Genomic DNA, 10,787 nt, shown 5'->3' with positions numbered 1-10,787 from the left:
TTGGTATATAAATATAAAAAATATAATTTTATTTTTACATATATAAATAAATTATAAAATCTAAAATCTAACCCCTAAAAAATATAATTTTATCTTTATATATATAAATTTTGGTTCATTAGTCTTTAATTTCATCAATTGTAACTTTTATACAATTGCATTATTTTAAAACCAATTAAATAAAAATATACAAAAATTAAATATTATGAATTTCCGGTTATTCGGTCGGTAACCGAACCGAACCGAAACTTTTCGGTTAAATAAAATTCGGTTACCAATCTTATTCGGTTCGGTTATGAAAATAACACAAACTTCGGTTCGGTTAACCGAAAGTTCGGTTCGGTTAGTAACCGAACCGAACCGATGCTCACCCCTAACCATAAGTATGTAAGTATAAACTAATCGCAAAAAAAAATTACATAAAATATTCATTATTATAAATGACATGATAAACCGCACGAAACAATTTCAATTTATCAAAAAAAATTATTTGGAACGTCTAGTGTGATAGTCAAATAACGATAAAGCCTGTTTATTCAAATTTTCTATCAGCTGGTATAAATAAAATTGATTCTGTTTGGAAACATTGGGATCAGATTTTACATTTCATACCTTAAGAGTAAACATGGACTTCCCCCATACGAATTTGAGAAAATTTGGACTTTATCCTAAAAAAAACAATTACTTATTCCGAAAATAACGTGTAAAATTTTATTGTCCGGTGTCTATAAAAGTTCAAAATGGGACATATATATATATTATAGGTAAAGGCTATGATTACTTTATGTTATATATAAAAGGTAGGATTTGGAGCTTCACATAGTTCATGAAAACCCTCAAGGAAATATAGATGTTATTGGAATTCTATACAGCTATGGCCAACCCGATCCTTTCCTTTCCAAAGTACATTTCTTCTTTATTTAATTTAATTAAATTACTCTTTTAAATTTAATTACACTACTCTATAGTATTTATTTATTTACTACTTTATATTATATTATATGCATGCAGTTGTTACCTTATATTAAATCAGTCAAAAAAACGGAGACGGATCTGGGAATAATTAATCCAGGAATTATAGAATTTGGAAGCAGAGAGTATTACAGATACAATGGTTCTCTTTCATCACCTCCCTGCACTGAAGGGGTTATTTGGACAATCCTTAACAAGGTAATTAAATACTTCTAAAATTACACGTGACTTGTAAACAAATTACATAAATCCAGTAAATTCTTAGATTAAAATCTACAATGTAAGCTTTACATGTATAATATAGTAAATTATGAGCTATCATGTATTAGTCCTGATCTCAACATAAAGACCAAGTTTGTTCTATCATTCTCATTAAGTTAGCGCGTTTAGAGAGGAATATACGGAGAACTTAGTTCTTTAGAGAAATTACCCTCTATGACCATATGATATGTTTTACAACTTTATTCCACTCAATAACCGAAATATTTTTTATTTTTACTAAAATTGAAATTTAAAATATTATGAAATATTGATTTGTACTTAAATAAAAATATAAAATAACTGAATATGATATTGATTTGGACATAAATAAAAATATAAAATACCTGAATCAAAATTTTATTTCGATTATGAAGCATTAGGATCAGATTTTACATTTCATATCTTAAGGGTAAATATGGACTTCCCTCATAGGAATTTGAGAAAATTTGGACTTTATCCTATAAAAAAAATTACTGATTCCGAAAATAACGAGTAAAATTTTACTTCTACTTTGTCTCCTCCATTGTAATTTCCAAAATTTAAAGCAATTGTTACATTTTCTCCTTCTGAACATTCTATCAATGGAATAAGGTATTATATATAGGATAATTTCAAATTTGTAGTTATCGTTTTTTGGAGAATGATAGATTTACGTTATTTTAGTAAGATCAATTTTATATTTATTTAACAGAAAATTTGAATAAATTCATTTAGTGTTGTTTTAAATCTTTATTTAACACTGTTGTACTTGATTTTCAAAATACTAATTACGTTTAAAAATATTTATTGTATTACTAAAACAGTTATAAAAACATGTCATTATCTTAAAAATAGATAGAAACAAATTTTGTTATTGTACCTATATATATAGAGAGGGTGGTCTTGAAGGTGATTTGCGAGGCAACTGCCTAGGGCCGGAAGATTTTAGGGTTCTCCTAGAATGATACTTCCGCTCAATGAATTCACGATACATGTATATATATATTTTTCCTTTCCACCAATTTTGTCCATGTAGTGGTATTTAAAATGATTTTCATTCGTCAGGAGTATTACTCCCGAAGTACTATAAAATTTCTCCTATCTAAGACTCATCAATTAAATGGTTCAAATTCTTATATAAACAGTAGGTAAAACAAATGGACCATAAGTATGTAAGTATAAACTAATCGCAAAAAAAAAATTACATAAAATATTCATTATTATAAATGACATGATAAACCGCACGAAACAATTTCAATTTATCAAAAAAAATTATTTGGAACGTCTAGTGTGATAGTCAAATAACGATAAAGCCTGTTTATTCAAATTTTCTATCAGCTTGTATAAATAAAATTGATTCTGTTTGGAAACATTGGGATCAGATTTTACATTTCATATCTTAAGAGTAAACATGGACTTCCCTCATACAAATTTGAGAAAATTTGGACTTTATCCTATAAAAACAATTACTGATTCCGAAAATAACGTGTAAAATTTTCTTGTCCGGTGTCTATAAAAGTTCAAAATGGGACATATATATATATATTATAGGTAAAGGCTATGATTACTTTATGTTATATATAAAAGATAGGATTTGGAGCTTCACATAGTTCATGAAAACCCTCAAGGAAATATAGCTGTTATTGGAATTCTATACAGCTATGGCCAACCCGATCCTTTCCTTTTCAAAGTACATTTCTTCTTTATTTAATTTAATTAAATTACTCTTTTAAATTTAATTACACTACTCTATAGTATTTATTTATTTACTACTTTATATTATATTATATGCATGCAGTTGTTACCTTATATTAAATCAGTCACAAAAACGGAGACGGATCTGGGAATAATTAATCCAGGAATTATGGAATTTGGAAGCAGAGAGTATTACAGATACAATGGTTCTCTTTCATCACCTCCCTGCACTGAAGGGGTTATTTGGACAATCCTTAACAAGGTAATTAAATACTTCTAAAATTACACGTGACTTGTAAACACATTACATAAATCTAGTAAATTCTTAGATTAAAATCTACAATGTAAGCTTTACATGTATAATATAGTAAATTATGAGCTATCATATATTAGTCCTAGTCTAATTTAGTTTATGGACTTAAAACATTTATATACATATAATGACTATGAGCTTATTTATGTGTAGATACCCATTTATAATATACGAATTCTATGATGAGCAGAATAGGAATTACAATAATTAGAATTAGGTTTTCTCTATAAATAGAAGGTTATGGTCTCTAGGATATGAACATTCTAAATCTACAACCTTCCATAACAAGTATAGATGTGCTAGTTGCTTGTACCCCTAGAAGACCTATCGCCCTAAGACGTTTCAGATTCACTTCAATCTGATGCGTCTGAATTCAGGTAGCTTCTGCTTTAGATCTTGATGAATTAACATGCGTTTATGATTTTGTGGTTTGTGGATCTAATTCCAATAAGTAATGACAACAAAACTGATATAAAATAGTCGTCCTATAATTTAGGTACATAGTAAAATTACATGTGATCTGAAAATACGACACTAATCACATTACATTAACACGATTATGTTAAATTTGTTTTAGGTTGTTAGGATTGGTTTATTTAACATTAATTAATCAGATAATTGATACGATATGAATACGATAATGATATAATTAAGAAGATTTCATTAATTATATAGTCTTAGGGATATTTGATAGACATGGTGTTTAACAGGTGGGGAGTGTCTCAGTGGATCAAGTTGAAGCTTTAAAGAATGCTGTTGATTCTGTCAGTATTTTTCATTTCTGTTTTATTTGCATTTCAACTATATTTAAATAGTATTAATTTCTCATTAATTATTAATTACTTATGATTGAATTTTGTTATTATATATTATAGGGTTTCCAAATGAATGCGAGGCCAATTCAACCATTGAATGGGAGGGGACTCTATTTATACAATCCATAGGATTTTGGATATCTTCCATTCTTGTCTAATAATTATAATAATTTTTATTCATACATTCATTAATTAATTTTATTCCTCAACATTCTGCATGTGAAAGCCCATTAAACTTAGCGTGTACAACACTGGTTCATCTTACCATGTGTTTTAATTTCATAAATTAATAGGATTGTGAGGATTTGAATCTTGATCTCAGAGGCTCTGATGCTATATCAAGTAACCAATTGATCCAAAGCTTAAGTTGATAGTTTTTATATAAAATCATTAGATGTGATATCGATCCGAAGAAACTGAACAAGAATAAAGGAGAAGTAATATTATTGATATAATTATTACATAAGAAAATAAAAGTTACTGGATAATTTTGAACCATGTAGTAACAAATAGAAAAGGAGAAGGAATTGTTGAGGCTTGCAGGAAACAATTTTCTTAAGATAGAATTTACCCGCTATGGACTAGTCGTCCTCTAAGATATAACAACACTTAATCGAACTCAACGCATCGAAAAGAGTTACCACCACAAATAAAGAGCAAGAAATGCAATTAAAATAACCCAACACAACCCAGGACCAGCAATTGAAGGAAAAATAAGCAGAAGATCCTCATTGAAAAGGCGCTTAAGTCTATTTAGTGGACAAACATATACAAAAGTAGGGTGCATATAAAAATCCGAAAAACCGGAAAATCAAACTGAAAATAAGGTTAATCGAAACCGATGGTCTAGTATACGGTTTTTTATTTTAAATATAATGGTTACGGTTACGTTTTCTGTATTCCAATCGACTGCGGTTAACCGAAACCGACCGAATCTCAATTAAATATTAAAAATTTATAAAAATGAATTTATTTATATGGGTAAACAATTATTTAGTCGCTATAGTTTTTCATAACTCATTAATCAATCAACTATTTAATTATAAGGTCTCTAAAATTTTTCGCTTTTAAGGGTTTAGTCCTATCAAATATTAATATCAAATGAGATGAAAATATGTAAATAACTCTCAGTTAATTTGTTACTGTTTCTCTACTTCCAGTTTATGCGGGTTTTTTTTTCTTTGATTTTTCTGGATTTAGAAACAAGGATAAAATTTTATTACTTGTTTTCCAAAACTTTATAGCTAGAAGTTTTATTAGGGGCAATTTTACCTTTTTTTCCCGTTTAATTGTTCTTTAACGTATTTTTAGACGGAGATTTGATATAGGGACTAAACAATTTAACGGAATCAAAATTGAGGGATCATATGATTATTTTAAAAAATTCAGGAACTAATTAGTGTATTATGTAAAACCATAAGGGTTAAATAATTAGTGCATTATGTAATATCACACGGACATAATGCACGTACATCTCCCTCTCCGCAATTAATCTCTTCAACTCGCCATTGACACGTCGTCTCCCTCATAATAAAAATTATAATTCTTTTATTATTTTTATTTTTATTTACTAATGGTTAGAAACCGAAATAAAAGGTTAACCGACCGAAATAATTGGTTAACCGAATTTAATGGACTAATGCATTGTTAGTGTTTTTTAAAAAACCGATTAAATGGTTAACCGACCGAATTAATCTTAATGGACTGGTTAACCGACCACATGCATCCTTATATAAAAGTAGCCCGGAAAAAGAAGACGAGCAAACTTGCCTCCTAAACAATGAGAAATACAGTGAAAATATTGTCTATTCTTCTAAACATCGCAAATTTGAACTCTGCCAAAGTAATAGGAATTTAACCCATTCTTATTCTATTTTATACATATAGATATAAAAGAAATCAAATACCCAAATCCAATTTATAAACAGTTCTCCTTGATGTTATATAAAAAATAGTCATTTTCATTTTAAAAACAGTTTAAGAAATATAATAATAATTATGATTATTAAAATAATAAATGTATTCCTTATTTCCCTAATTTGGTACTAGTTTGTCTTAATACAAAAGATGATTAAAGCTTTCTGAATATATGCTAGAACTCGAACTCGAGATCTAGTTAGCCAACTTGATCTCAACATAAAGACCAAGTTTGTTCTATCATTCCCATTAAGTTAGCGCGTTTAGAGAGGAATATACGGAGAACTTAGTTCTTTAGAGAAATTACCCTCTATAACCATATGATATGTTTTACAACTTTATTCCACTCAATAACCGAAATATTTTTTATTTTTACTAAAATTGAAATTTAAAATATCATGAAATATTGATTTGTACCTAAATAAAAATATAAAATAACCGAATATGATATTGATCTGGACATAATAAAAATATAAAATAACTGAATCAAAATTTTATTTCGATTATGAAAAGAATCCAATTTACGGTTTTAATACACATTAAGGACTTAATAATTTTAAAAGGATATGTTCTAATTAACTTTCCATATATAAATTTTAGAAACTTACTTTTAACACATAGTTCAAAAACCTAATTGGGCTGTTAAGCCTATATATGTATATACCTATATATGTATATACCTTGAATCAATCATTATGATCATATTTTACTCAGACACTTGCAGATTTATTAAAAAAACGGCCGGTGCACTAACCCGTGACCTCTCAGTCACACGAAAACAACGTTTACCGTTGCGCCAAGGCTCGCCCTCATACTTGCAGATTTATTAAAAAAAAACAGTTCCATTAAATTTAAATAGTTGAGATTGTAAAAGTTATTCAATGAGTTATCAAATAAATGGAATTAAATTGAAAAGACTCGATATCAGCTAATATGAAAAAGAGAACTTGCAACAGAAATATCCAATTGATAATGCCCATCAAAATAGCATCAAACAACAGAAGCAGGAAAGAAAAGGAGATGTGAGCATGCATTTTGGGCCATAAAGACATGGTTTTTTTTTCAGGGCATGGCGAGTTCACTAAACATGGCAATTTCTGATCTGAAAACACGGTTTACAGAACAACCCAACTGACACGACAAGAAAATCATTTTTCTAGCATTTACATCATATATAATCATATGAAACATATTTACGAGATAACACCATTTCAAAAAGAAACACAAAATTGCCAAGTCTAGATACAATGAATTAACATTCATGCAAAACCAGAACCACTTCAGCATCAACATGCACACAAATATATTTGATGTGTAGTAGCAAAAACCATATTCTGCCTCGAGGTTACAAGAGTTAAACGTAATCAGAGTCATGATCCCCGCAGAAGGGTACAACAAAATGTCACGAAACATTCTTACGCAGATGCAAACTGATCTTAAGCATACACTTACAAACCAAACTGAACCCAGATTAGAAAAAAATTCAGAGGTCATCTTGATTAAAAAGATCTAGCTTAACTTAAGTTTTAACCCAATAATAAGTTCAATATGAGTGAATACAAGTAATTGATGCTAAATTCTCAACCCTTTTCTTTACCTTTTCCAAAATGGTATGGTAGACTAAAATTGCTGGTTTTAAAGTCAAAATAGACGTAACAACATAATTAATTCATAATAATTTACCGGCCAAGACCAAGGGGGAAGATAGATGAGTTCTCAGGATTTGTAACCATAAAAAAATACTTCCCCCTTACACCCTAAGAAATACACATGTACAAGTGTTGTTGCGACTGACGAATGCCAATGCTATTCAAAAATCCTTCTTTCTTGCCCTTCCAATGTCGACGTAAAGAAATGTCAATCTGGTGCAGTTTTACAGCATGCAACAACAAAACTTTCACTCTCATAATGCTGCTATCAAATGTCGAGTTGATCAATGTCAACCATTCATGCAGAATTCTCGATAAGTTTCTTCCGGCCATCCACCTAAAACAACAAGAGTACGACAAAGCCAAATCGAAACTGCAAAAGGAAATTTTGCTAAAAGTTAACATGATGTGAACATGTCAAGTTATCGAGAATTGTCGCCACTAGTCATTAATATTATGAGAACTTTATAAATTCACCAGCTATATGTAACCATGAAACTAGATAATAAGAAACACGCTTGATCCGCATACCTTAGCACCCATTAGGGAAGAAAAAACATTATGAGCCTCTGATGCATCCTCAACCACTAATTGCTTCAGCACCCTTCTTTCAGGGTCCATTGTTGTTTCCCATAGTTGTACAGGCATCATTTCTCCCAACCCTAACAATATTCAAAATATTCTTAATTGTCAAGTGCTCTTCACGTTCAAGGGTGTTCATGTCCCTATCCATCTATCTACCCATAGAGAGAGAGAGAGAACACAAATAGGTGTCGTGTCATATGATCTATATATTCCATTTGATTATATATGATATAAATGCAACAAAAACTAATATTCATGTCAGGCGGATTGTCTCTGTATATCGTGTCCACGTGTTACAAATTGACAACTCTAAAGACAACCTCCATTTATTTTTATTCCATCCATGTCCAAACAGAGAAGAATAATATCTTCTTCACATATTTACTCTTCCACTTTCTATACATATAACCCAATACAAAGTATAGCATACAAAAATTACAGTGCAATGCCTCAAGCCAAAGGGTAAACATTTCAAAGAATAATATAAAAAGAAAAAAAAGTAGTTCAGATAAATATATTGAGTACCTATGAGAAACAACCAAGAGAGGTTTCAATAATGTGGTGAGAGGAATTTTGCTTTTTCTAAAAAAAAAAAATAAGGCAAAAGGCTGCTAATGAAATTCTATTTATTATTAAATAGAATTCACAGATTTTGAAGATGAGCACTGCATGCAGATCCATGCTATGCATTCATCTTATTAGGATAATGTCAGACATTCAGATACATCAGCATGAAAATAGAAGGAAACTGGATAGATTAGGTCTGCTGCAGTAGATTATATCAGATCAGACTTACTGATTACTTAACTATTTGCTTTTATCTCCTTAGGGTTGTACTTTCCATAAAAGGAGGAACTTGAATGGAACAAAGCAAGCTATCTCATACAATTCTAATTCTCTGAGATCATGGAGTTCTCTCTTGTTGAGAACTTGAGGCAAAACTCAACCCAAAGGGTACGTCTAAGGAGGAGGATTGCCTCGTATAAATAGTTTTATGCATCATTGAACTAGATTTTATGTCTTACCTATGAACCTTTGGATGTTATATGATGCATTTGAAGGGAATGAGCGCTGAATCTTTTTGAGTTCTGCATCACCATAACAATAGTATGCTTGTTTTCCCCTCTCAACCTGATCATTTGAGGGGCAATGATGAAAATAAAGCAGAACAAAAAGAAAAGGAAAAAAAAGGGAACTACGAGCATTGTTATTTGGAATAGACAGTGCCAAGCTTTTCACAGTGCCAAATCCAACCTTGTAAAGAGGGGGAACACCAACATATATGCAACCTTCATCGAATAAGCCTTTCTACAAGATAGAATTATCCATAATTATAATCCACATTCAATTTTTATTCGAGCAATATTCAATTTCACAATCTTCTCAGTTATCTACCTGATATCTAAAGAAAAAGGTCAGCAGAAGAGTTCGGATGTGTGCACCATCAACATCAGCATCTGTTAATATGATGATCTTATGATACCATAGAGCCTCTTTTTTGAAAATTTCTCCCTATAAAGAAGAATATTCTATGCCTTAAAAACAATTAGCAGCTAGAAGACTTATTGCCATTATTATTATGGGAAGCTAGGATCAAAGGGCAAAAGCAATGAGAGAAAAGAAAAGAAAACCTTCACTCCAAGTCCAAGGGCAAGTATAAGATTTTGAATTTCTTCATTCTTGTACATTGCAGCCTCATCTTTCCTTTCTATGTTCAGGGGGAGAATAGCCTGCAACAACATCTTGGAAATCAAGATTCTGTGGGCAGCAAGACTTTTATGAAATGGCAGATAGTGATCGGAAAAGCCAAGAAGAACATTTTAAAAAAATCTCGCAAATGGTACTTTTATAAAAAGAAGTCCACTAGGACATATAATATATTTTAAAGTTAACTGCGCAATCCAGAAGTTACACCACTAATACAGAAGATATTGCATGGTGAAAATACTAAAACTAAGACTATGGGCTTAAAAAAGGGGTACAAAATGCAGTCACACAGAGCTCATACATGAAACATGTCTTAGAACTTTAAGAGGTGCATTTACTTCAAGTCTTCAACAAAAGTAGATTCTATATTCCCTCCATAATTTCAACTTTATTGTCCATCAGAAGAGCAAAAGACATGTTCACCTCATAAACACACAAAAGGCCTAAAATTGACATTTGAAAGATGTCCATTTTCTTCTACTTTTCTGAAAACAAGGGGTTTCAACATTTTTCTGGATTAAAAAAAAAGGCTTCAGAAACCCGATTTACCCACATACTTAACTTTTCTTTAAAAAAAATAGTAGGAGCTTGATGTTTCAAGAAAACAGGTTCTTTTTTCCTAGATGACAATGTGTTATCTGGTACTCTTCTATCTATTTCTTGGGACAACTAGAAATCTTAGCATTTGTAAAGCAAAACTGCTTTGAGCACAAAACTATTTTAGCAATTCTTGAACACAATGAACGAGCTATCTCTATTCTTGTTTATTGGATAAGCTAGCATCTGCAGTTGCTTGCAGATCAAAACATATCAATTTGGCCCAATACCTGGAACCGCCTATCACGACCCTGTTTTGCACTTCCACCAGCGGAATCTCCCTCAACTATAAAAATT

Source organism: Euphorbia lathyris, chromosome 10 (assembly GCF_963576675.1).
Source record: "Euphorbia lathyris chromosome 10, ddEupLath1.1, whole genome shotgun sequence".
NCBI classification, from domain to species: domain Eukaryota; kingdom Viridiplantae; phylum Streptophyta; class Magnoliopsida; order Malpighiales; family Euphorbiaceae; genus Euphorbia; species Euphorbia lathyris.
The sequence above is the reverse complement of the archived record's forward strand: the minus strand, read 5'-3'. Positions refer to the sequence as shown.